We start from the raw sequence: 27,043 nt of genomic DNA on the forward strand, positions 1-27,043 counted from the left end.
GGGGGGCAGGCAGGGCACGTGCCCTAGGCGCCACTGAGGGGGGGCGCCATGTCAGTCCCTGCCACCCCCACCCCATTGCCCACCTGCCCAGCCCCAGGGCCCCTCAGCCACTTGCCTCCAGCTCCGGCTGATTGGCAAAGAGGCCTAGGATCGGCAAGGCATGCAAACTGCAGAGCTCTTCTCTCCCCACCTCTCAGCTGATCGGTGGGTGGGCGGGGCTTCCAGAGAGGCTTCCGAGTAGGCCTCCCTGAAGCCTGAACTCGGCAGGCCCCAGCAAGCCAGGAAGGAGGCTGGCAGAGTTCCCTGCAGCAGACCAGACCATCCAGCACAGCTTTTGCAAGGTAGGCTGTGAATTCCTTTTTGTGGTTACCCCCCTATATAGGGATCTGCTTGCCATAGGGCTTTGATATGGGTGGTGGGGCAAGACTGAGAAGTTTCTGAATATTTAATTTAAAACAGACTGAAAAATGTGCTGGCTTTAAAAACAAAAACTATCTAAAAAGGCCTATAAGTGGCTTGTTTCAGAGCAGAAAATTACAAAAACTTCTGGAAGAAATATTTATTTATTTATTTATTTGTTCATTCATTCATTCATTCATAAATGCACTTATGTTCAAGTTGTTTTGCAACCTAGAAGGTCTGAGTGAGAACTGTGAAGCATGTGCTGTGCTTTTATTTTATTTTTCTTGTGTGTGAACTGCTCTCCAATAACTTGCAGGGACTTCAGGGTAAATCTGGCCAACATGTGAATGCAGCACCTCCATTCCAGAGGATATGTGTGTTAAAGGGCTTTAAAAGCCTCGTGTGAAAAACCTCCTGGAATCAAACTTTACTGAATTTGTTCAGAATTCTGAGAAAACAAACATAGGCTCACTCTGCATGGTTGAAAGTCTCCTTTGCTAATCTGCAGTGAGGGGGCTATTTTAATAATTAGCATTGCTAGTGTGTTCTAGGCATTAAAAGAAGCACAAATATATAGTACTCAATGTATATCACTATACAGGTGAAACTCGGAAAATTAGAATATTGTGCAAAAGTCCATTAATTTCAGTAATGCAAATTAAAAGGTGAAACTGATATATGAGACAGATGCATTACATGCAAAGCGAGATAAGTCAAGCCTTAATTTGTTATAATTGTGATGATCATGGCGTACAGCTCATGAAAACCCCAAATCCACAATCTCAGAAAATTAGAATATTACATGGAACCAAGAAGACAAGGATTGAAGAATAGAACAATATCGGACCTCTGAAAAGTATAAGCATGCATATGTATTTAGTACTTGGTTTGGGCCCCTTTTGCAGCAATTACTGCCTCAATGCGGCGTGGCATGGATGCTATCAGCCTGTGGCACTGATGAGGTATTATGGAAGACCAGGATGCTTCATTAGCGGCCTTCAGCAATTCTGCATTGTTTGGTCTCATGTCTCTCATCCTTCTCTTGGCAATGCCCCATAGATTCTCTATGGGGTCAGGTCAGGCGAGTTTGCTGGCCAATCAAGCACAGTACACTGTATACTTTTCAGAGGTCTGATATTGTTCTATTCTTCAATCCTTGTCTTCTTGGTTCCATGTAATATTCTAATTTTCTGAGATTGTGGATTTGGGGTTTTCATTAGCTGTACGCCATGATCATCACAATTATAACAAATTAAGGCTTGACTTATCTCGCTTTGCATGTAATGCGTCTGTCTCATATATCAGTTTCACCTTTTAATTTGCATTACTGAAATTAATGGACTTTTGCACGATATTCTAATTTTCCGAGTTTCACCTGTATACTGTGAAGTGTGCATGTGTGTATTCAGTGAAATGTATTTCCAGGCAGCATACTTATTTTGAAATATCAGACTTAAATCCTTGGGGGCCTGGGATGTGTGGAGGCCTTGGACTTTGAGGGGCTGGGGGCCCATTTTAAAATCTCATCTTGGCCCATTCCAACCTTGCTATGCCACTGGCGGTCACTACACATGGGTTTCTGCACAACACCTGCACAGAAGAAACTTCCATGTAGAAAATGTGTCTCTTGTAAGTTGACCGTGAATTTTCTATCCATGACTCAGATATTTGAGAGTTAGAGTCAATAATAAAAGAACAGCACACTGCTTGTGACAGGAAGGGGCAAATTACAATGATTTCTTAGTCTGGCAGGGGCTGGTTTTGGCCCTGGCAGAACTTGGCTGTCTTGCTCCTGTTTCAACTGCCTCTCTCTAGTGTGGCAAACTAATGTATCCTCCTCCCTCTTGGTGTCAAAGTAAGCACTGGTGTGGTGAATCCACATATACCCCATCATGAGCCAACAGTCATCATAAGACAAAGGCTGGCAGGAATAATTTACCCCACCACCACCACCACCACCACCACCTTCTTCTTCCCCTATTTTGCTAGTGGCTATTTGGGCAGGTGATCCTCTAGGACAAAGTCATGTTTTTTTTTAAAAGAATGAGATGAGACAGAGAAAATGACACTTGGAATCCTCACATAACTCCTGACTGTTGTTCTAGGTCTTTTACAGAGATGGCTCATGTTTTCAGGTTTTGATCAACAACCATGTCTAGATGGTATAGTGTTCCTTTTAACAAGGATTTCCAAATATTGTTGACTACAAGTCCCATCATTCCTGTTTGGACAGGGGTGCAATTTCAGTGCTTGCCCTAGGCGCTATTTCCCCTAGTTATGCCTCTGTAGGCCAGTTTCAACAGGGGTCTAGTTTAGGGTTTCAGACAGGCGTCTCTCCCAGCTCTCTCCTAACACAAAAAGATGAGATGAGCTTCTACACAGCACCTTCGAATACAGTGCTCTAACATTTCACAATGGCTCCATTCCCAGATGTACTTCCATATCAACATCTAGACAACAATGAAGGGTTCTTTTGTTGAAAAGTGATATATAAATAGTAGTAATTGTCTTTACACAGCATCCTATAGGCATTTTTATCCCACAGGAATGCTATGATATCAATTTCCTAAAGTACGTGAAGAGAACTGTATGTTGGGCTTGGGATGTGCGAATTGTTTCGAGGTCAAATTGATTCAACTCAAATCTTGTCAATTTGAGTGTTACTTCCCCATGGGGAGTAATGGGGCTTCTTCAAATGCTCAATGTTGCCTATGGCAGAAATACACAAAATAACCCAAAAAATGCATTTAAACAGATCAACCGAATTCCCCACTACCTTGAAATCTGGGTGGTAGGTGGCACCCATGTGGCCCTACCCACCACCCCATTTTTGTGCCCCCTGGACCTTTAAAGGTCCTGAACTATTCAAATTCAAATCTAATCTTATCCAATTTGAATCTGTTCAAATAGAATCGGGCTGATTTGATCCAACCTCCGATCGAATAGCAAAAATCAATTTGTGCACATCTCTATTTGGGATACAATTTCTTGGAATGCAGAGCAAAGATAGTTGCTCTGTAATTAAATTATTAAGAAATACAATTCAAGAATATATACAGCAGACTCATGGAGCCTAAAAAATGTTGGATCTGATCCAATTGAACTGAAATTTTGTTGAAAAGGCTGAAATGGCCCCTAGAATTGCTGGGTCAGATCAGAAATCCGACGTTCCTATTGGATCTCAGTTAATTTTTAAATTGTCTAGGCAGACCATATCTGAAATGCACAGAGCAAGCCATTTTAAAAAAATGCCAGTGTGCAGCAGAGAGACTTGGTCTCCATGAGGTAGTACACCTGGCTACTGACAGACCTTGCTTTGTTTAGCAGGTTTGTAGCAGGTTTATAGACTTGTCTTGCACAAGCCAGGCAGAGAGACCTGGTCTCGGTGAGCTCCTTTTTAAGAATTAAGTGGCCTGGGCAGCACCTCTCAGCTGAGAGACACTCCTAGTCATTTAAAAATTAAATTGTCAGAACACTCCCTCTCAGTTGAGAGGTGGCTTATTGGCCATTTAACCTGGGTCCAACAGAGTTCAGTCACGATGGTGGGAAACTCGGAGGTTCTGACTGTTGGGGCTCTCTGCTCTTGTGTATGAACTCATTCAGATATTGCCCGAGAGTGGAGATATCAGGTCCAATATGCCTGTAGGACTGACATGACTGCACAACCCTAAAATACAGCACCTTAAAAATTAATCTAATCCAGTCTAAAATTAGATTTTTTCCCCCATTCCTCAAAACAGCAACAATTTAAAAGCAAATTTCTAAAAAGTGCATAAGTACAATTACAAGGCACGTGCTTTCTTTGTTTTATCCATCTAAATGCAAGCTAGATTTGTCAAAGAGCAAATGAAGTACCTCTGCTCCATATTGCTGGTGCCCACTGGCAGAGACCAGGAAACGCGTAACATGATGTGTCCAGGATAGGAACACCCATCTAGTTTTGGCAGCAGACTAATGGCTATTTTAACTTAATCTGGACATAACTTTGCCGCAATTCTGTTTCGATGCAAAAGATCTGAATTGCCATCTACTATAATGTAGTAGACTCACGGGATAGCACAACAATGCTCAATGCCCACAATTCACAGGTTAGCACAACAATGGGACCATTTAGGACATTCTGAAGAACAGAATTTAAAACAAGCTTCAACCAAGGAAGCTAATTTTCTTTCATCTGTTTTAAGCAACTGCAACATTTTATTGATGGAAATGATGCTTTGCTACTCATACATTCAAGTATGAAATTTGTAAATTAAGAAGAATTCATACCTAGGCAATGCACAAAAACAACTTTCATATCAACTTTAAAATGACCTGTTCCATGATTTCATTAACTCTTAGAGCATATTCTATCATTTGTTTTAAATTTACGGTCCAATGCTCACTGTTCTGACTTCCATTTCACTAATTTTTATATGCAATTTTTAAAAAATTCAGAACATCTGTTCATCAGCTTAGCATGACTAATAATTCATGTAATAGCAATAGTTGATTTCACAGTCTAAAGTGTAAATACAGAACATAAGTGTAATCTTAAATCTTGGTTCCTTACCTTGTTGATTACTCTCATTTAAAAGCCACAAGAGTGTTATTAAACCAATGCAAACACATAGCAAAATTGTAAAAAGAACAGCAAACAAAATTTCATAGGTACTAAGAGGAACGTTTCTCTTCATTGATGACATATTCACCTGCACTTCAAGCTGGAAAATAGTGACTGATTAAGAATTACCACCCACTGGATACAGGATTGACAAAAGAAAAGATCAGCTTGGACATATACTTATATGCTGGAGATAATTAGATATTAATTATACTTTTAATCTTCATTTACACTTAGTCACTTTTGCTCAAGTGTGTGTGTTATACGGTGCAGAGATGTTTGAAAGTATATATTCATATAAGGAAAATACATTCACCTTTGATATGATATTTTCAAGATACAATGTGTACATAAGAAACACCCAAGATTGTAAATGTTAATTATCCACTTTGCATTATTATATTTCCATTGATCAGCACATGTGAAATGTGAATGACATCAGCTGTTGCTACTTTCAGTTGTTTAGCCTATAGTTTCCTGGAGAAACTTGAACAAATATATATTTACTCTGCATCAACAGGAGATACTTGTTGATGCAAATATCAGTCACTTGAAGAATCGCCTTAATCTACTCACCTGGCAAGATCTTTTGGAAGAGCCTTGATCCATGTGCCAATACCTGCTGAAGCTCAATGTTCATGCACATGGGACAGGGCCTCTTTGTTATTGCCCCCGGACTATGGAACAACTTCCCTGAAAAGATCCACACAATGTGCTCCTTCCCATCTTTCGCAAATACCAAAACACTGTCTTGTTTCACCAGGCTTCTAACCAAGAAATGTAGAACTGCCCCGCTTTTAATACAAATCCTATCCTGTACCTTGTAGGGATGTGCATGAGCTGGTTCAGTGCCTCTTTTGGGAAGCACCGAGCCGGATCGCGCACCCAGAGCTGAACCAGTTGGCAGGGAGGAGAGCAGTTCCCCTAAGGAGCAGGTAAGTAGATACTTACCTGCTCTGCTGCCACCCTGCCACTTTTCTGGACACGGCACTGCTTTAGCAAATACTGTGTGCAGCTATGGTGCTGTTCCCTGCAGGCTGCATGCAGTGTTGGTATGGACATGGTGGGCACACATGCTGTACCGATGCCACAATCAACCTGCAGGGAACAGCGCCACGGCTACACATGGCCATTGCTAGTGCAGTGCTGTGCTTGGAAAAGCGGCAAGGCAGCCGCTGAGTAGGTAAAGACCTGCTTACCGGCTATTTAAGGAAACTGTTCCCTGCCATGCCCGCACCTGTACGAGCTGTTCATGCACATCCGGCCGCATTCAGACATCACTGGAACTGTCCTAGAACTGCAGTTTGCAGTTCTAAACTGGGGATCACATCGCAGACAATCCCCCATTCTGTTAACCTAGAGGGTTCACTACCTGGTGTGACACCGGCAACTGAACACACCGAGATCTTTTTACCTTATTATATTCTGCAGAATACAAGAAAGGTGCCACTCTATATCAGTACAGAATAAAGAGAGCAACAACCCCAAATGGAGTCAAAGCTGAGTATATATGTCTAATGGTTACAGATTTCACACGGTTAGCAAATCAAAGGACAGGAGATGGTCAGGTGATACATCACCATCAGCAAGGCTTCACATCAAACAATAGCTGACATTGTTATTACTTTACATTCCTAACACTATGCATCTTTGGTTTATTGTAGGAGTGTGCACGGAACTGGTCCGGGGCCATGTAAGAGGCCTCCAGACTGGTTCGGAATTGGGCCGGTCCAGCGCGGGGAGGGGAGTGTGGCTTTAAGGGCGGGGGGTAGTACTTACCCCTCCTGCCGATTTTTCTCCATCGGTGCTGCACTTCGGTGCAAAGTTTTGGGGGCGGCAGAGTTCCTCCCTGCCGCCCCTGCCCCCATCATTGTCTGGAATAAGGAGAAGTTGCCACTACGCATGCACCCATCGCCGCACGCCGCAAACGTCACATGCAATGTGTGATGTGTGCAGCGATGATCACATGTGTGGCGGCAACTTCTCCTTATTCCAGACAATGAAGGGGGCAGGGGCGGCAAGGAGGAACTCTGCCGCTCCAAAAACGTTGCACCAAAGTGCAGCGCCGGAGGGGGGAAAGCGGCGGGAGGGGTAAGTACTACCCCCCCGCCCTTAAAGCCACACTCCCCCCAGTGCCGGACCATGCCTCCGTGGTTCCGTACACATCCCTAGTCTATTGTGAGACATCAACCCCATTCTCCCGCATAGGAGGAGAGACAGGATGGCACATAGCTTTGTGATTGTTACCAAAAGGCAGGATACAAAAGTAACACATTTCCATGAGAAATGGGTGAGAGAATGCATAAGAAAGGCCGGTTTCACCTTGCTTGGCCCCCCTCCCACCATGTGGGTGGACAGGCCAAGGCGAATCGCTGAGCCTGTGGCTCTGGGTAAGCAATCTTAAAATGGCGTAGCCTATGTCAACTACAGCTAAACTGGATTTCGGACAATGCAGCCTTATCTTAAGCAATTTTCCAGATATCAATTCTCAGTCTGGGAAATTCCAGAGGCAGGTTAGACTTCCCCCTCCCACTTTCTGGTCATCCGAGCTTGGTCCTGCCCACTTGTACAGCCATGCTGGTGCCAGACTGTAGGCATGGCTTCACAGTTCCAGGAAATCGCTTACAAAGCATACCTATCAACATTCATAAGCCTCCGATTACATCGATTACGTCTTTGGGCACCCTTCTCCCCGTCACACAGAAGAAAGGAACACACAAAAGGTTAAAGATTTATTGAGCTGTGTGCTGCCAGAGGCAGCAGCCCTTTGCTCACAGGGCTTATATCTACCTGCTTTTTTTGATATGGTTGCGATGAATGGGGGTGGGAAGGGGGGCTTTCTACAGGTCCAGAACATCCAGCACAGACCTACCACCACTACTGCTGCAAGCATCGCAGACTTCAAGCAGTGCTCCCTGGTAGTGCTGCTGGCCCTTTAGTTATAAGAGCAGCGGGGCCTGATGTGCCTGTTGGCAGGCAGAGGAAGTAGGAAGTGTGCAGGAAGGGGCATGGTGTCCAGTCAGGGAACACACCATGGAGTGCTGGGTAAGCCCTAGAGTGTAACCGCTGTTGGGGCTGCTCCAAGCTGGCCTCTCACTGGTCGTATAACCTGTAACCACAGTTATAGTGGCGGATGCATGCAGACAACACGCCAGCTCCTTTTAACAGAGGTTTAGAGTGGTGAAACTGGGGAGTAATCCCAGCTCAAAATTCCAATTTGGTAAGTAAACTGAACCCTGTGGTTTGGTTTGCTGGTAACCTGCAACTCCGGTTTCGTGTGATGTCTGAATGCTGCCCTAGTGCCTGGCTGGTGTTTTAGTTTATGCGATTTAATTATTTATGGTTTTAATTGCTGTACTCTGCCCTGGGCTTTTCTTTTTTAATGAAGGCCAATTTAGAAGTGTAAAATTAAAAAAAACAACCCTTTGAATTAGAGTTCTATACTGCTGGGAACAATGGCAGTTTCATAAGGCCCAATCTTGACAGATATTTGAAGCCTTCTCTGTCTACAGTGAACATTATGAAGCCTGCACCCGCTCTCTTGCTGTGCTATAATCTGTCCCTGTATTATAATTTGTGATAATTTTACAATGATCCAGGGTATAGTGATCACATACGGGCATCTGAAATAGTAGTTTTGAATGGCATCCCCACCTCGACACCTGGGTAATGATATAATTTGGGATCAAAGCTAATATATGATATAATTTGAGTTGAAGAAACTGCACACCAGCTGCTAAACACACACAAAAGCTTTTCAGATCTACTACAGTTCTGCTACAATATGCCCTTTCAAATGCCAGTCCTGATACGGAAACAACATTCTGCAGCAACCATCAATTATATGTGAAGGGCTTCAGTCAGAAGGGAAAATCCACAAAGTTCTCTTATGGTACTATTTGGATTCTGGTTATAAGAAGTGAATGACAATCTGCTGTCCTTTAAAACAGATTTTGGGTGTTCATTTATGCCTTCCCGGAAGGAGCTTCTCCCTGGCATGCTGCTCTGCTAAAGGTCTGGATACTGACCACTATTAGCTATTCCCACATATGTCCCCAGTTATTGGAGTAGTGCAGGAAAAAGCACAAAGAAACAGCAACCATACTGCTACAAGTAATTTAACAACTGGCCATTGGTTGTGGGTATTCTTGGCTTTGTTTAGAAACATAGCCAAGGACTGCTCTTATTCTTGTCATGGTTTCTTGAAGCAACCATTTTATTAGGCAAATATATACTTCCTTAAATTTGACAACTAAGTTGATGGGAGCAATAATTAAAGGGCAACTCTCAAAGGACATGTCACTAATAAATGTTATTCACAGAAAATTCAGGACACTCATAGGAAGTTAGTTGTTAACACAATGTATAATTAACTAAAGGAATTTGCTGCCACAAGATGTGGTGATGGCGATTATCTTTGATGGCTTTAAATTAAAAGGAGATTAAACAAATTGATGAAGGATAGTTCTGTCAATGTCTTTCATTCATGACAGCCAACTGGAAACTTCCTTTTTCAGAGTTAATTCATGAACATAGCCTTGGATACCATCTTTTCATGTTCATTCCCTCTGCATATTCTATGGATATATTTTCTGCTTTTAGTTCTTAGTTGTGTATGGATTTATTGGGCAGATTCAGATGATATATGGAGCCACATGTCCAGTGGATCTGCACTTCCACATGTCCCCTCCCCTCCATTCTGAGTTCAGAACTACTGCAGTCCTGAAGCTTCCTCCCTATCCTCTAGTTTGAGTCAAAGCAAATTCCAATCCCTGGATCTGACGTAATGGAGGCTCCGCCAAACTGCAGTTATTGGCGGTGTGACTCAATATAAACCAAAGGTAAAAATTGCAATTAGGGGAGAGAACCCGCAGGTCCATTTTTGTTTTTGGAACTCCAACTCCCAGTTCATACATTCAGGTTTGGGAACCGCAGCGAAGGGGCCCCTGAACTTTTCCCATTACATCTGAACTGGCCCACTGTAGTGTTACAAAGACATCCTCTACAACTGAGCCCCATCACTGAAGGTCATGGAATAGAACTGTTCTGCATTCAGTTATGTAGGTCACAGAGCTAAGTCTGGTAGATAGGGACCCACAAATATATGAGTATAAGTCACACCAGCGGTGCCACCACTAAAAAGTCTATTATCATATATAAGAAATAAGGATGCCTAATTTTCCATAATTGAACTTCTAGACAATATCCAAACCAATATCTTATAGAAGTGCAAACAAAATGAACATATAAACATTGTCAGGAAGACACCTAACATTTTAAAGTTGTCTTTTAGGGGGTGGGGACAAATGGAGACCAAGGAAGCAGGAGAGGGGAAGAAGAGAGAAGAAAAGAGGAAGGTGGCATGTGGTAAACTAAAAGCTGGTCCCAGGTGTTAGGCTAAAGGCGGACTCCAATCTGAGGAATTGAGGACTTCTGATTTAGTTGATTTTCTGCAAGGGCTAGATCTTATTGCCTCAGTTTGATCATGCAGCTTGGGCAAATTATCTTCATTAACAACTTTTAGTGCATAAACTGGCTGCTTATAGAGCCACAGGTATTTCTGGAGTGTGGCTTCAATTTTTCAAGTGGATATGGAAAAAGCCATGACTGTCCCTCTTTATGCATCCATTTTAGCAATAAAGTTAGCAATTCCAAAGAAAAAAAGAAGGCACTTCTTCCTGTGTCCCAGTCCTAAATTGTCCTATAGAGAAATAACTTTAAAGGAAAACCCTCACATTTTGTAATATTTTCATCCATATTCAGATACAGTCTTTTCTCTGCCAAGCAAATCTGGTGGAGACCCCATCATCTCCCCCCTCCCCCTTTTTAGAAACTCTTCAGCTTCTGCAATCAAATAAAGAGCCAACTTAGAAATCATGGAGAGCTTTGCCAAGTACATACATTAATCTTTTGAGGAAAGCTGGGGAAGGCAAAATTCCCTTGCTTTAGAAAACTGCCAAAATGGCAAGATTTTGTATGCAAGACTCTGCCCTCTGTATAATTATAACAAGATTTGTGGATATTTTTATTTTATTATTAGGTGAATCCAGCAGTGAAGTTCAGTTCCATCAGATTTCAGAATCACTATACAATGGAAATCCATTCAAGCTGTAACCTACAAACAATTCTCAGGAGTGGAAGTGACAAGTGAGGGGAGAGAGAACTCGCTTCTGAGCGAGGAAAATTCAGAACTGTACAATGGTATGTGATGGTAAATTCACACAAGTAGCATGTGCCACCATAACACATGCCAGTGCATTTCCCTTGACTGTGCACCAGTGTTCCCTCTAACAGGGATTCCCAGATGTTGCTGACTATAACTCCCAGCATCCCCAGCTGCAATAACCTTTGCTTGGGGATTATGGGAGCTGTAGTCAACAACATCTGGGAATTCCTGTTAGAGGGAACACTGCTGTGCACATATACTTTGTTGACTAGAGTCCTATGTCACAACATTGGAAATCTATTGATTGATTAAGTGCTGTCAAGTCGGTGTGAACTCTTAGCGACCATACAGATAGATTCTCTCCAGGATGATCGGTCTTCAGCTTGGCCTTTAAGGTCTCTCAGTGCTGCTTTCATTGCTGTTGCAGTCAAGTCCATCTACCTTGCTGCTGGTTGTCCACTTCTCTTTCCTTCAACTTTCCCCAGTATTATGGACTTCTCAGGAGAGCTGGGTTTTTGCATAACGTGTCCGAATATGATCGTTTCAGCCTGGTCATTTGTGCCTCGAGTGAAAATTCTGGATTGATTTGTTCTGTGATCCATTTGTTTGTTTTCCTGGCTCTCCATGGTATCCTCATAGGATGGGGGGGAAATCCTCAGAAGTGCATTTGGCAGCACTACTGCAGAAGGATGTTCATTGACATCCTTCATTGGCATAGACTCTGTGGGCAGTGTCAGTGGAGTCTGCAGGAAGTTTCTTTGGCAGGAAGAGGGAAAATGGTACACTGGGTTCTAGAGGAACTTGACTTTGGGGGTGGGTAGGTGTGTGCCACATAACCCTGGCTATTTTTCTTCAAAGGAAAAAAGGAAAAGGAAATCTCCTTCTTCAAAAGAACAATCTTCAAAAGAAAGTGATCTTTATACTCTCTAGACTTTACTTTCAGCTCCTGCCTTCTTACCATTTGGGCCCTGGAATGTCCATATGACACATATCACTTAACAAATATAACAAGTAATAAACCCCTATGTTTACTTTACTGTATGTCTTTAGCCCTGGTCAGTGAATTTAAACTGGGTATAATATAGCCATGTACAGGCTGCAGTGGATTCTAAATTGCTAGGAATAAGTGTCCCTGGTTTCAGTGCTGCCATGCTCAGACAGAAGCTGAACCCAGGGACACCAGGGATCATAGCCATGGAGTGTGCCAGTGCGGAGAGGTTTGCCAGACAGGCCAATTTCGAGGTAGCCCAGCGATCACCCCACTTTATCTATATTTCTTTGGATGACTATACAACCCAAGACTGCAGGATCGTGTTCCCTATGGTGAAGGTTTCACCTGCCTGGGTTTGGCAGGACTCACAGCTGGTCACTCAGCATGAGCAAAGCGTGCCCCAAGGTCAGAACAGCAAAAACTGAATGGGACATCTCCAGTCCTCTCTTTCCAAATGAAGGAAATAGTTGGTGAGCCAACTCCATTTCAAAAGGAGAAACAAGGAAGGAAGCCTTCCTTTCACACGTGATAACAGTGGAGCACCCGTCAGGAGGCACACAGATAAGTGGTGATTTCCTAACCTGTTTTTGAATTAACAACTTAGCTGGCAAAGACTCAGGGATATGAGCGCATGAAAATTGGAGATGTGCAATTTATGTACCTGCAAGATGTCCTGTTCTTCACATAGTAAGTCCAGCAGCTCTATTCAACACATACAACTCATCTACAAAATTTGCCCTTGCAATTGTTGGGTAACTTAAGTCCTGAATGATTAGACTTGAGTAGCAATGAATTTCTTAGTCTTGCAAGACTCTCCTTGCCCTACAGGAAAGGAGAAACCCCCAGATTGATTCAGTTCCCACCTCAGGGCAAGATTTTGAGTTTATCTGCTCTTAACAAGACACATGGCCTCAGAGTCCTGAACCCAGCATCTCGGAATCACTATCCTATGGACTCTCATACAAGCAAGCTGGAACCCTTTGCTCCTCACTTCTCTTCCCTGTCTCTCTGCCTGTTCTTTGTGAGGAAACTTCTATCAACGTGCAACAAATGCACCAACAATACCAGGGACCGATAGGTAAATTAACCTCCTGCCGTTCTAAGCCTCCTCATCCTCCCTCTCTCTTTTCAGCCTCCCCATGTTCAAGCATTTTCCATGGCAAGCCTTAAGCCAGGCTCTGGTCTAAGCACCTTAGCTTAATGTTTCCAAAGTTATAGAAGGCTTCCAGCAAAAATGCATAGGAACAACTTGCTTTGATTCAAACACTTCTCCCATTGCTTTCCTCACGAATAAATCTACTTTAAGAAAGTGAGCTTACTCCAGTGTTTTTCATCCATCCTTCAAGTTAAACTTTTCCAACACACTGCTCTGTTGAGGAATCTGTGCACAATGCTCATGGCTCCTCTGCTGGATAGCCAGGTTTGAAACCAAGGTTAAAAGTGAAGTAGTAGGAAGCATGCATGCCTCCTATCTCACTTCCTGGTCATGTGGGTGAGTGGCCTGCCAGCATCACTTTTCAGGCTGCCGGTAGCCATCTCGACCACCAAGATGGGAGGGAAGGAGCATCCTGGCAGTAGGGATTTCCCCAAAGTGCCACACTAATCAGGAATGCATTGTGGGATTCCTGGTGGCCAGGCTTCCCACCCCCCACCTCTAGAGCATTGTGCGGGCACACTAGTGGCACCACTGATTAACGGTAGTCATTTGGGAGAAAGCAGGTAGGATCCTGCCCCCCCCCCCCACCCAGCCATTTCTGATCATGTGAAAGGGCTCACTCAGTGCCTGGCTGCAAAGGCCAGTGCTAAACAGGTGGAAATGTTTTCCCTTTTCCTCCCCCTCACCCCCAGATAAGCACTGACATGCATACACCAAAGTCCTGGTGATGAGGCTAGCCTGAGAGCTCCTATCTCCTCCCCACACACTGACTGAACAAATGAGGGGACAACTGCATGGCACCACAGGGTACAAACTTTTCATCACACTGAAGAACTAACATTTTAGCCACCTTTGAGTTATGTGCTTTTCACAACCTTTTAGATGTGAAACTAGCCAGTACCACTGCTGACTTCAAAGAAGTGTGCTACGTATCTGAAGTACAAATCCCAGCAAATTCACATTACAATGTAGCGTATGTTGGGTCAGCAACAGCTGCAGTTCCTGTGAGATTTAGTCTCATTGTGGTGTCTTTATCCTTCCCTTTTAATCATGACTGCACAAGGCAAAGAGCTTGCTGACACAGAATGAGGGGAAGTGTTGTGTTGTGTTAAAGAAAAGCCCTTTAATTCCCAATCTACGAGAAATGCAGCCAGTGCCTGACATTTTGCTAATCCAGCTGTGGGAAAATGATTTGGGTTACATGCACAGAATTGCCCTCCATTAGCAAGATGAAGTCAGACTCAGCTTTCCTGTGGCAGGTGTGTTAAATGATTTGGTCCATTTTGCAGTGCTGGCTGCTGTGAAGGAAGGTGGATAAAGTGCATCGATGGATTGGTGATGAAAATCTCGGAAGAGACTATTTGCTATTTTTGCTGACACTTACAGACTACCAGGTTAAAAACAGCACTTCGATGGAAATTCTTGCATGCTGATGAAGTGTAACAATTTTGAAATATAAGCAGGCCTGGCATTTGACACGTCCAAAATAGCACCCAGGCTTGTTAAGATGTCATATTATAGAAGCGTATTAACAAGTGGCTAATTCCACAACAGTGATTTTTCTTTCCTGTTTTGCTACACTTCTGCTAAACATTTTGACATATTTGGTTTCCCTGTGTAACTCCCAGAGTAACCATGCCAATCTAATATAAGAATTCATTGTATGCATCTGAATGAGTCTCCTTCTCATGAAAAATCATTTTTTAACCCAAGAATTTTTTTTTTTAAAAGTTGGTAGTTAAGGTGCAGGAGGACTTTTTGCCCTCCTCCACTTTTTTACTGTGTTAACTTGTACCACTCCCTACAGTAAGTAGTTTGTAGCATGGCACAGCCTAATTGCCTTGCCATTCCATTATGATCCCAGGGATACCACTGATTGTAGTGTACTAGTATAACTATTGCTTTATTTACTACATACAGTGGATCAGGATACAGAATACAAAAGTGACTCTGACTCTGGAACAAACTGTAGAAGACGTACCAGCAAGATGTTCTCCAAGCTCTGGAATGCTCTCAGTGGGTGTCTGTTTTCTAGCATCTGTGGCTTTTTAGGAAACTGAAAACTATCTTAAATGTTCAGGCTTTTATCCCTTAGGGATTGCCAGTCTCTCTGTTCCACCTCTCTGTTTTTTTTAATGGCTGTTGCTTTTTGGTGTTTTTAGCCTATTTTCCCTTATACAAAATGATGGTGCGGCCACACCAGGAGTACTGCGTACAATTCTGGTCACCACATCTAAAAATGGACGTTGTTGAACTGGAAAAGGTGCGGAAGTGGGCAACCAAGATGATCAGGGGCCTAGAGCACCTTTTTTATGAGGCAAAGCTACAACACCTGGGGCTTTTTAGTTTAGAAAAAAGATGACAGCGGGGAGACATGAGAGAGGTCTATAAAATCATGCATGGTGCGGAGAAAGTGGATAGAGAGAAATACTTCTCTCTCATACATAAAACTAGAACCAAGGGTCATCCCATGAAATCATTTGCCAGGAAATCTAGGACCAACAAACGGAAGTACTTTTTCACACAACACATAATCCACTTGTGGAATTCTCTGCCCCAAGATGTGGTGACAGCCAACAAACTGGATGGCTTTAAGAGGGGTTTAGATAACTTCATGGAGAAGAGGTCTATCATCGGCTACTAGTTGGAGGACTAAAGGCCACCTCCATCCTCAAAGGCAGGATGCTTCTGAGTACCAGTTGCAGGAGAGAAACAGCAGGAGAGAGGGCATGCCCTCAATTCCTGCCTGTGGCTTCCAGCGGCATCTGGTGGGCCACTGTGTGAAACAGGATGCTGGACTAGATGGGCTGTGGGCCTAATCCAGCAGGGCTGTTCTTATGTAAGGCTTATGAGATAATCCAGCATTCAGTGTGTGTGTGTGTGTGTCCCACCCTATCATCTTTGCAATGCCTTGACCAATATGAACCAAACTGGGTAGTTGAAGGAACACACAGAGACACCCCAATGGCATAGGTTGTGATGATGTCATCCACCAGAATTCAAGATGGAGGTCATGTAAATGTTTGAAGCACATGGGCTAACTTGTGGACCACCTAACTGATTTTAACCAAATTTGCTACACTTACATAGGGACACCTCAATGGCTAAGTTTGTGATTATGTCATCTACCCTGATTCAAGATTTATTTATTTATAGATCACTTCCTTAATCCTTGACCAATGAACCATAACCCCCAGTGGACATATTAATGTTACAGATACTGGCCAAAATCCAGAGAAAAACCTGGTTAGCTCTCTGCATAGCAATAACTATTTCACTTCCAACAGAATCCATTCCTTCTTTACACCATACCCACATGGAAAGCCACTTCTACAATTATTTGAAAAGCAGTTTAGACTCAGAAATCCATGCATATGCCCTGAAAGAACTTTCTGGCTTCGGATGCCAGTTTCTAATCTAATTAGTCCAGTCTTACAGTTTGCTGTTCTTTCCAATGTTTTATGGCATACCATTTTGGGAATGGGCCACAATGCTTTGCATAGTGATCAGATCAGAGAGCAAGGGAGAGAAAAGCAGAGGTTGTATTTCTCCCTTCCAAACAAACACAAAGAAGCCAGGAAAACAATCAGACTTACCAACAACCAGCAAGCCAGCCAGCCAGCCTATCTGCTGTATAACAAAAATGGGGATTGGATTCTTCTTATTGCTTTATAGCTGCTTCCCTCATACACACAAGGAAATCTTAAGTAGATTTAACTAAAGGTTTATTCAGCAACAACTCCATTTTCTCCTTCCCTTCCCCTTCCTTTCCCCCTTGACTCCTCCCCCACACTCTCTACAAGATCCCCCTCAATGTCCAAACAAACAACTGCAAGACATTTCTGAATAGAATACAAGTAGCTAAAAGAAAAAGATTTCCCCACCCTCTGGGAACTCTGATTGGCTGTCTAAGAAGTCAGTCAGCATGATGCCTTCGGATTGCTGCTCAGAATGTTTTAAGCTCTGCTCACTTTCTGAAAACAAAGGCAAGCCTTATAATTGGCTCCTGTTTCATTAATATTCAAATTTGAATAACTCTGTGTGTTCCTATTGGTGTTTAAAATTCTGGTACTGTCACTCACCCTAGGTACACTCTGGTTCCGGGCTGCCGGCAAAGAAGAGGCAAAGACAGGGAGGAAGACAGAGAAATGGCTACAGAAGACAGAAGAGGTAAAGTGGTTTACAAATGTTTTCAAGTGGGTGCTGCCCATTCTGCCCTTAGGTTAGAGCCACCACTGGAACAGCTTTGTGTTATTGTTTTAGCTTTGCTTGAACTGCAGAAGGTCTCCAGTATTGGAAGTGAAGGAATATGCACTGTCTCTTGTCTCAATGACATAGGAGAACAGACTAGTGAGTCAGAGGGCTAGAGGGTCAAGACATTGGTCATCCCTTCTCTACTGCTCTGACACTATCCCTTTGATAAGTAGATTGCTAATCTCAGGGACTTCCTTCCTTCCTTCCACTTCCTTTTCCCTTCTTCTTCCCTTCCTTCTACCTTGCAACATGCAAGCTCCTCTCCCCTGCATCATGTGTGCAGAGATGCAGAATCCATCTGCATCAAGCTAGATAGATAGATTAGATAGTCTATCTCTTCACTTTCCTATCTAGAATGGAGTTTTCTAATAAATACCACTTATATTGATTTGAAACTATGAATTGGCTCCAAGTTACTTTACTCTCAGCATACACACATGCCTAACTAAATTCTGCTGTGTTGTGCCTCTGTGCACTCTGCTATAATGAAAAAGGGTTTATCTTACCAGAGAGAATTCCCAGGTTATGGGAGCCCAGTATTTTGAGCTGCGTATACTGCAACTAAAGAGTTAAGTCTGTTCCAGGAGATCCAGTGAGATCTAGCCATGGACACTTTGAATTGCTAATCTACAGCAGCTGCCCTTTTACAGAGCTCAGTGAGGATGGCTACTTATCTACAGGGAAAGCTCAGGCTGACTATCCTGAACCCAGACAATTACTTGGAATGGAAAACTCGACTGAGGCTTGCATTATGAGCTGAAGGACTACAGAAGGTTACTGAGGAGACTGAACCACCAGATGGAAGTTGAGCTGTGGATAAAACTGCTAAAGAGGCATGGCAACTCAAAGATACAAAGGCTCAAGCTTTAATCACTGCTTCTGTGAGTAATAATTAGCTTTCTGTCATATGTGATCTTGAGACCTCAAAGGAAATGTTAAGCAAGCTAGATTCCATGTATATGAAAAAGGGGTGGGCATACACCTTTAACTTGAGAAAGAAAATGCAGAATCTCCAGTATAAAGACTGAAGCTGTTTTGCCCAGCATGTGGGATTGCTGCTAAATAAATAAATAAATAAATAAATAAATAAATAAATAAATAAAATTTAAAGCTGCAAAGGAGGCATTTACAGAGAATCAGAAGCTGGAAGCTCTGTTCCTAAGCATGCCCCCCAGCTATAGCAATATAATTGGCCAATTGGAAACTCACATTGCTCTAACCTTAGAGAGCTGTGGAAACTATCTCTGCTGAAGCAAGCAGAAGACAAGTTTTGAATTCTCGATATGAAGGTGAATTGGCAAATAACTTTGCTCTTAAGGCAACAATTGGCCATAACAGAGGAAACCCAAGGTGGGGAGGGAATGCTGCAAGAGGAAACTGCATGCCCCCCCCCACTTGCATACAAAGAAGTCTGGCTCCATTGCCAAGGGAACTCAGTCTAGACAGAGAGGTCACATGTCCGCCAGCAGGGAGACTGCTCCTGGAATGAGGCCAACTGGGACTAATGCCTTTAGATGTTTTCTGTGTAACCAATTTGGTCACAAGGTGGCAAACTGTCCCAAGAATCAGACAAGGAAAGCTGACTTTACAGAAAGGAATTGAAATAAGAATTTCAGTGTTTGCCTGATGCAAGGTGATGAAAAATTTATTCTGGACACTGGTTCCATGGTCCATATTTCAAATTGTTTGGATTTCTATACTGAACTGTTTGATATTCCTGAAGAGATATTCATTTGGGCAATAATACTACAATTAAAGCAAAGAAGAGACGCGAAGGAATTTTGTATTGCGAGTTACCAGGTGGATCAATTAAACAATTTTTTGTGTGAGGGATGTTTTGTATATCCCTGACTTCTCAAGCTCCTTGCTTTTGATACCCAAGCTAGAGAAACAAGGCTGTGAACTGTATATTAGAAATGGGCAATGTGTTGTTACCCAGAATGGAGAAGTTTGCCTTGTAGCCTCTGAATGCAAAGGCTTATACAACGTGCAGGAGCAACCTGTGTCAAAGACAGACAGAGAAGGACCAGCCTGGTCCAAACCTGAGGCATACCAGCCCAATGAAGTGAACCTTGCTTAGTTGTGCTTGCATGAAAACTGCTTGCAACTGTGGCATAGACACATAGGACACAGGAGCGATGAGTCAATCCAGAACATGAAGGAAAGGGGATTAGCTGATGGCATTGATTTTGTACCATGTAACTAACTGTGTTTGTTGTCTTGAGTCCAAAGCAGTTAACTAGCCATTTCCTAAGCAGAGTGAAAGGAAGACCAGAAGACCCCTGGAGCTGATGCACAGTGATATATCTGGACCACTACCAGCAACCATAGGTAATTTCAGATACGTTCTAACATTCATTGATGATTACTTGCAATATACAGTTGACTTTCTACTAAAGGATAAGTCACAGATGCTCGAGAAACTCCAAGACTATGTGACCATGGCAAGCAACAAATTTGGCTGGAAGCCAAAGATCCTGCACACAGACAATGGAGGAGAATATATGTCCAGCACCACACAGCAGTACCTGAGAGAACATGGAATCGTGCATCAAACCACGGTAGCTTACAGCCCATCCCAAAATGGAATCTCAGAAAGAAAGAACAGAAGTCTACTGGACATGGTAAGATGCATGCTTGCTGACCCACACCTCCCACAGAAACTCTGGGGAGAAGGCATCATGACTGCTACATACATACAAAACAGAATGCACACAAAGCCTATAGGAACAACACCATATGAACTTTGACATGGTCATAAGCCGTCCATGACACATCTGCATGTCTTTGGAAGCACAGCTTACTCATACCTCCCAAAGGAGAAAAGGACTAAGTTAGGGGCTAGGGCCACAAAAGCGATTTTTGTAGGCTACTCAGCACAATCCAAAGGCTACAGAATTCTAGATCCTGACACCAACAAGATAACCATAAGCAGATCGGTGTATTTTGATGAGAATGAAAGAGCTACACCTTCAGAGGGGGCCTACACCGAAGCAAGCAACCAGACCAAACACCCTGATGACTGGATTATGCTTCCTGATCTCAGAGGAATTGAGGAGGAGGAGACAGCAGATCGAGATCCAACCACACTCGACACAGAGACCCCCAGCGATCCACCAGATGCACCAGAGATAATGGAAGGGACCACAGAGGGTGAGGCGCTCAACGCAATCAACCAGAGGTGTTCCAACCCTGAGTCTGTCCTACCTTGTAAGAATGGCAAAACAACCAGAACCCTCATCATGGGAAGAAATATCCCAGCTACCACAACCAGAAACCCAGAAGTGGAAACAAGCTGCAACTGAAGAGCTTGAGGCTCTACAGAAAAACAAAACCTGGACTCTTACTAAGTTACCTCAAGGGAGGAAAGTTATAGGCTGCAAATGGGTTTTCAAACTCAAACATGATGCTGATGGTGAGCTTCAGCGCTACAAATCCAGATTAGTAGTGAAAGGATATTCACAGAAATATGGAGAAGACTATGATGAAACTTTTGCAACAGTAGTCAAACACACCACAGTAAGGACTCTGTTAAGTATTGCTGCTAGCCAAGGAATGCATGTTGAACACATAGACGTGAAAACTGCATTCTTGCATGGCGAACTAGAAGAGGACATTTACATGCAACAACCACCAGGTTTCTTAGAGAAAGCCAAAGAGGACTATGTATGCAAACTGCAAAAGAGCATTTATGGTTTAAAACAGGCTGCCAGCACATGGAACACAAAACTAAATGATATGCTGCTTCAAGCAAACTTCAAAAGAAGTGAAGCGAATCCCTGCCTGTACACAAAATTCAGAGATGGCAAATGGACTTACATTTTGGCATATGTTGATGATTTGATTCTTGCCTATGAAAATCCAGACGACAGCAAGGAAATAATGCATCATCTGAACAGAGATGTGGAAGTCAAGTAAGTTGGCAACATTTCACACTACTTGGGCATTCATGTACAAAGAGAGAAAGATGGAGGTTCCTCATCAACCAAGAACAGAAAATTAAAGACCTGATAAACCTGCTGAGACTGGAAGATGTGAATCCTACACTAACTCCAATGGAAGTGAACTACATAAAGCAAGAAGATCAAACGGAGCCACTATCTGACAACCATAGATATCGTGAAGCATTGGGTCAGCTTCTCTACATTAGTACACTCACTAGGCCAGATATTAGGACAGCAGTTGGCTTACTTTGCAGAAAGACTGCATCACCAACAATCAAGGACTGGAATGCAATTAAGAGTCTTTTTAAGTATCCAAAGGGTACTGCACACTTTAAGCTCAAGCTGCCAGCTATTGCTAACAGTGAACCAAAACTAGAAGCATACGTAGATGCAGACTGGGGTGGAGACCTAACAGAAAGGAAATCCACCAGCGGTCACATAATTTTCTATGGAGATGGAGCCATAAGCTGGTCAAGCACCAAGCAAGACATAACAGCATCATCAACCACTGAAGCAGAATATGTATCAGCTGCACAGGGCTGTCGCGAGATACAATGGCTGTGTCAACTACTGAAAGATCTAGGTACGGATGTACCACAGCCCATACAAGTGTATGAAGACAACCAAAGCTGCATTCAACTCTCCAAACAAGAAGATGTAAAGAGGCATACCAAACATATTGATGTGAAGTATCATGTAGTGAGAAATCTGTAGGATGGACTAATCAAGCAGATCTACTGCCCAACAAATGAAATGCTTGCAGACATACTCACTAAGCCACTACCAAGACCCTGCTTTGAGAAGCTGAGAGAGAAAATGAATCTTGTGAACTGAGTCATGAGACATCGAGAGGGGGTGTTGGAAGTGAAGGACTATGCACTGTCTTTTGTCTCAATGACATAGGAGGACAGACTAGTGAGAGGGCTAGAGGGTCAAGACATTGGTCATCCCTTCTCTACTGCTCTGACACTATCCCTTTGATACGTAGATTGCTAATCTCAGGGACTTCCTTCCTTCCTTCCTTTTCCCTTCCTTCTACCTTGCAACATGCAAGCTCCTCTCCCCTGCACCATGTGTGCAGAGATGCAGAATCCATCTGCATCTAGATAGATAGATAGATTATATAGTCTATCTCCTCACTTTCCTATCTAGAATTGAGTTCTCTAATAAATACTACTTATATTGATTTGAAACTATGAACTGGCTCCAAGTTACTTTACTCTCAGCATACACGCATGCCTAACTAAATTCCACTGTGTTGTGCCTCTGTGCACTCTGCTATAATGAAAAAGGATTTATCTTACCAGAGAGAATTCCCAACATTCAGAACAAATGCAAACACACACAAATTGCTTAACACCACTCTTTATAAGTCCTTTGACCCATCCACTTGGTAGGATCACACTTCACTAAAGCTTCCAGGAAAACTCAGAAATACCTCATTACCCTCTTTTTTTTACAAGCATTACACTGATCGCTGATATGTTTCCAGGGAAATAAAAAGTGCTGATAAATACCTATAATTTATAATTAAGCCTAATTACCTATAGGTACCTATAATGCATGGGGTATCTGAGAACTCCTTCATCTGAACGAGCCCCACCACTTATTAAGGTCATCTGAGGAGATCTGGGCGGCAGTGACTTAGGACTTTTCTGTAACTGCCCCTAGGCTTTGGAATGCACTTGTTACTGGAGTAAGAGGTTTAACATCTCTTGTGGCTTTTAGGAAATGCCTTGAAAACACACCTGTATAACCAGGCTTTTCATTGAGGTTTTAAACTGTTCTAATTGTTCTAACTGTTTTGTATTGCTATAACTGGTCCTGTGGTAGCAAGCATGACCTGTCTCCTTAGCTAAGCAGGATCTGCCCTGGTTGCATATGAAAAGGCGACTAGAAGTGTGAGCTCTGAAAGATATACCCCTCAGGGGATGGAGCCACTCTGGGAAGAGCAAAAGGTTCCAAGTTCTGTCCCTGGCTTCTCCAAGCTAGTGCTGAGAGAGATTCCTGCCTGCAAGCTTGGAGAAGCTGCTGCCAGTCTGTGAAGACAATACTGAGCTAGATGGAGAAATTGTCTGACTCAGTATATGGCAGCTTCCTATGTTCCTAACTATTGGAGGTTTCTGTATTAAACTGGCATGAGATTGTACAATTTGGTGGTATTTTAAAAAGCAATCAGTCAATTAATCAATGATACTGTTCCCTTTCTGCTGTTGGCATGACACTCTTCCATGAACCACAGCAGTTAAAATTCCCACTAATAGCTAGTAGGGGTGTGCACAAAACTAGTTTGCCCGGTTTGCTTCGAGTCCAAACCAGACTTGCAGAGCCAGAGACCTCGGGTGCTGGCACGGCCACGGGGATCTCCACAGTCTCCCTCCCCCCACACCCCGCCGGCCTCACCCCAGCCCTCTAAGGGCCATTTTGGCCCATTTATGACCGTTCCAGCCCTTTCTCCAGTGGCAGTCATTATTTTAGAGGCTGCTGTGCCTGCACCCTAGTAATTTGCATGGCCTGGGTCATGACCTGGGCACCCAAATGGCCAGGGTGCATGCAGAGTGGCCTCCAAAATGGCCCGTAGAGGACCAGAGGAGGGGGGGGAGAGGGAGACTGCGGAGATCCGCCAAGGCTACGCCAGCATGCCGGCACCCACCCCCACAGACCACCAGAACCACCAGTGAGTGATTTTAAAAAATAACATTAGAACCCCTGAGCCGGGGGGGGGGGGGGGCGGGGGCAGTCAGCTTGAGGTTGAGCTAAACTAGGGCCAGTCCAGCTTGAGGGCTTGCCTTCAAGCTGGACCAGTTCAAAGGTGAACTGGCTCACTATTGAGCTGGGTCACACATCCCTAATTACCAGTGCTGGATTGGGTTACAAATACACATGTGGGGGAAATTTACAGCTGCTGTGGCAGTCTAGTAATTTTATAATTACGATCACAAAATGGTGATGCACATGAGACTTACTGTTAAATTCTTTTTGAAGCTAGTGATCTCAAAGGGAATGAGCCATTTGAAAGGGTCAGACTGCAGAATATGTAATTGTACATGTGTTGTTTTCTCATGTAGACTGCAATTGAGTGTAGTATCTTAACATTTAAAGGAAATGTGAATTCAGCAATTTTTCCAATTTTCTATCTGCAAATAACACTAAGTATTACATATATACAGTATAAGATAAATCTTATTCCACCTGACTTATGGAAAAAATGATTTCCGCCTTATTGTTTGGCAAAAACATTACACAGGGAGAAACACGCAGTTGGGTTTTTGAACTGAAAATCATCATCAGTCTCTATTCAGCAACAGCTATGAAGAACATGAATCGGTACTAAAGAATAGCTCTGAACATATGCAGAGTGCCTTTCCCTTTCACATGAGATCCATATTATGTGTGGTATGTATCAGTGATGGTGAGTTGTAGGCAGCAGTAGCTCTCCTTCTAGAAATAAGAAAATAATAAATTTGAGCCCCAGCACCTCTCTTTTCTAGAAATAAGTAGGGATGTGCAGAACGGGTTCATGCACTCCCAGGAGGGGGCGGGGTTACCTTTAAGGAGCAGGGAGGGTGCCCATTCCCCCACCGCTTAACACCCCACCAGCACAGTCTCCAAAAACGCTGGCATGGGATTGCTGCGTACCTCTTTGCAGTCCTGGTCAGCGTCATACTGGAAGTGAACAGTGCGCATGCACACAACACGCATGATGCTGACCAGGGCTGCAAGGAGGTACGTAGCAGCCCTGCGCCAGCATTTTTGGAAATAGCACAGGCAGGGGGGAAGCAGTGGTGTGGGGAATGGGCACTCTCCCAGCTCCTTAAAGATAACTCCCCCTCCTCCGAACTGGTCCGAACTCTGGATCTTTGAACCAGTTCATGCACATCTCTAGAAATAAGGTACTGAAGTGATGAGAAGATATATACAATAAATGTATTAAAGAAAACATTACCTCATTGGTTATAGAAATAAACACTCAGATGAGCGCAAAGTCCTCTCTGCCAAAGGTAAGGGCATAGTAGATGTGGCATAAATAGGAGAGAATCAGTGTCTTATCTCCACTGATACTGCTAATGGCAGAAGAGACAGGCACAGCAGGAAGGTCACAAAGGACTACAGTAGCTGTTGTGCCAAAATAGTTGTATTATTAGTGAGAGGACTAATGATTTATAAGAACTTGGTGATGGACAAAGTTCTACCCCCCACTGTTGAAAGGAGATAACTACAAGATAAACATACCCCCTATCAGTCAATAGCTTAGGTAGCAAAGTTTGTGCAAGCCCTCCTGGAGAATCTTGAAATTTAAATAAATTAAAACTTGGTGCCTATACCACCCTGAGCCATTTTTGGAAGGGTGGTATAGAAATTGAATGAATAAATAAATAAATAAATTTAATTAAATGTGTATCCACACTGTAAAAATAGTGTGACTTAAAATTGTTTCATTCACAAAAACTAATAGAAGTTTTCTCTTTTTTCCAGGAATTAAGATGTGGAGGTTGGCAGAGAGGTTAATGGTCCAAAGTTTCTTCAGTGGTGGTCTTAAAGAAACTGAAGAGAGATACTTCAACCACCCCTCCTTAACCATCACACCCAGCATGTGGGCTGATATTGAAGTATCTGGAGGGGCTATGAAAGATTGGTCTGTGCGGACACATTCCAAGTAGCGTGGAAAAACAAAGGACCACAAGAATTATCAGTTAATCTCAATAAGTATGTTGACATACATGGAAGTGAATATTGTGTAGCTGAGTTCTAATTTTACATTTATATCCCAATTTTCCTCCAAGGAGCCCAGAGGAGTATACAAGGTTATGTTTATCCTCACAACAATCCTGTGTGGTACGTTAGGCTGAAAGATATGTGACTGGTCTAGAGTCACCCAGTGAATTTCATGGCTACATGGGGAATTGAACTCAAACCTCCCTGGTCCTAGATAGGGGTGTGCACAAAACTGTCTTGCCCAGTTCAGTTTGAGTCTGAACAGGACCAGGCCAGTTCAGTTTTGGCCCCATCAAAAAACCCTCTGGTCCAGTTTGATTTGGGAGGGGGACTCATTACTTTTTTAAAAAGTTTAGTACTTACCCCCTCTTGGGGGCTTCTCTTAAGCTACATGGGGGGCGTGTCTATGGAGGTTCCCTTCCCCCTCCCGGACTTCCTTGTTCCAAAAAGAGCCCAGTTCAGGCATTCTTTGGCTGTTTCTTGGCATTTCCCCCTCATGGTGGCCATTTTGGAGGCCACCATGCATGCAAAATGGGCCTCTGCATGGCCTGGGTCATGACCTGCCCACATGGGCCCATTGCGCAAGTGTGGTGGCCTCCAAAATGGCCACAGTGACAGGGGAAAGGCCGAGAAAGAGCCAAAAAAAATGCCTGAACTGGGCAATTTTGGGCACAAGGAAGCCCAGTGGGGAGAGGGGGAATCTCCACAAATACCCCCCTGTGGCCTTGGAGAAGCCCCCCATAGAAGATAAATACTATTTTTTTAAATGACTCTGTGTGGTTTCAGTTCAATCCCAAGCTGTCAAACTGAA

At 43.3% G+C, this 27,043-nt stretch overlaps 1 long non-coding RNA gene across 2 annotated transcripts; it reads left to right on the top strand.

Moving 5' to 3' along the window:
* Window positions 1-271: 271 nt before the first annotated feature.
* Window positions 272-26,781, top strand: LOC128349057 (uncharacterized). 2 transcript variants are annotated; one of them, XR_008318523.1, is made up of 6 exons: window positions 272-341; window positions 11,046-11,206; window positions 17,406-17,488; window positions 18,223-18,453; window positions 24,764-24,912; window positions 25,993-26,781. It is a non-coding gene; the product is annotated as an uncharacterized LOC128349057 (long non-coding RNA). The 2 variants fall into 2 exon arrangements; XR_008318524.1 differs by lacking the exon at window positions 272-341 and adding an exon at window positions 8,160-8,225.
* Window positions 26,782-27,043: the final 262 nt, after the last annotated feature.

Source organism: Hemicordylus capensis, chromosome 3, assembly GCF_027244095.1.
Source record: "Hemicordylus capensis ecotype Gifberg chromosome 3, rHemCap1.1.pri, whole genome shotgun sequence".
Classification (NCBI taxonomy): Eukaryota; Metazoa; Chordata; class Lepidosauria; order Squamata; family Cordylidae; genus Hemicordylus; species Hemicordylus capensis.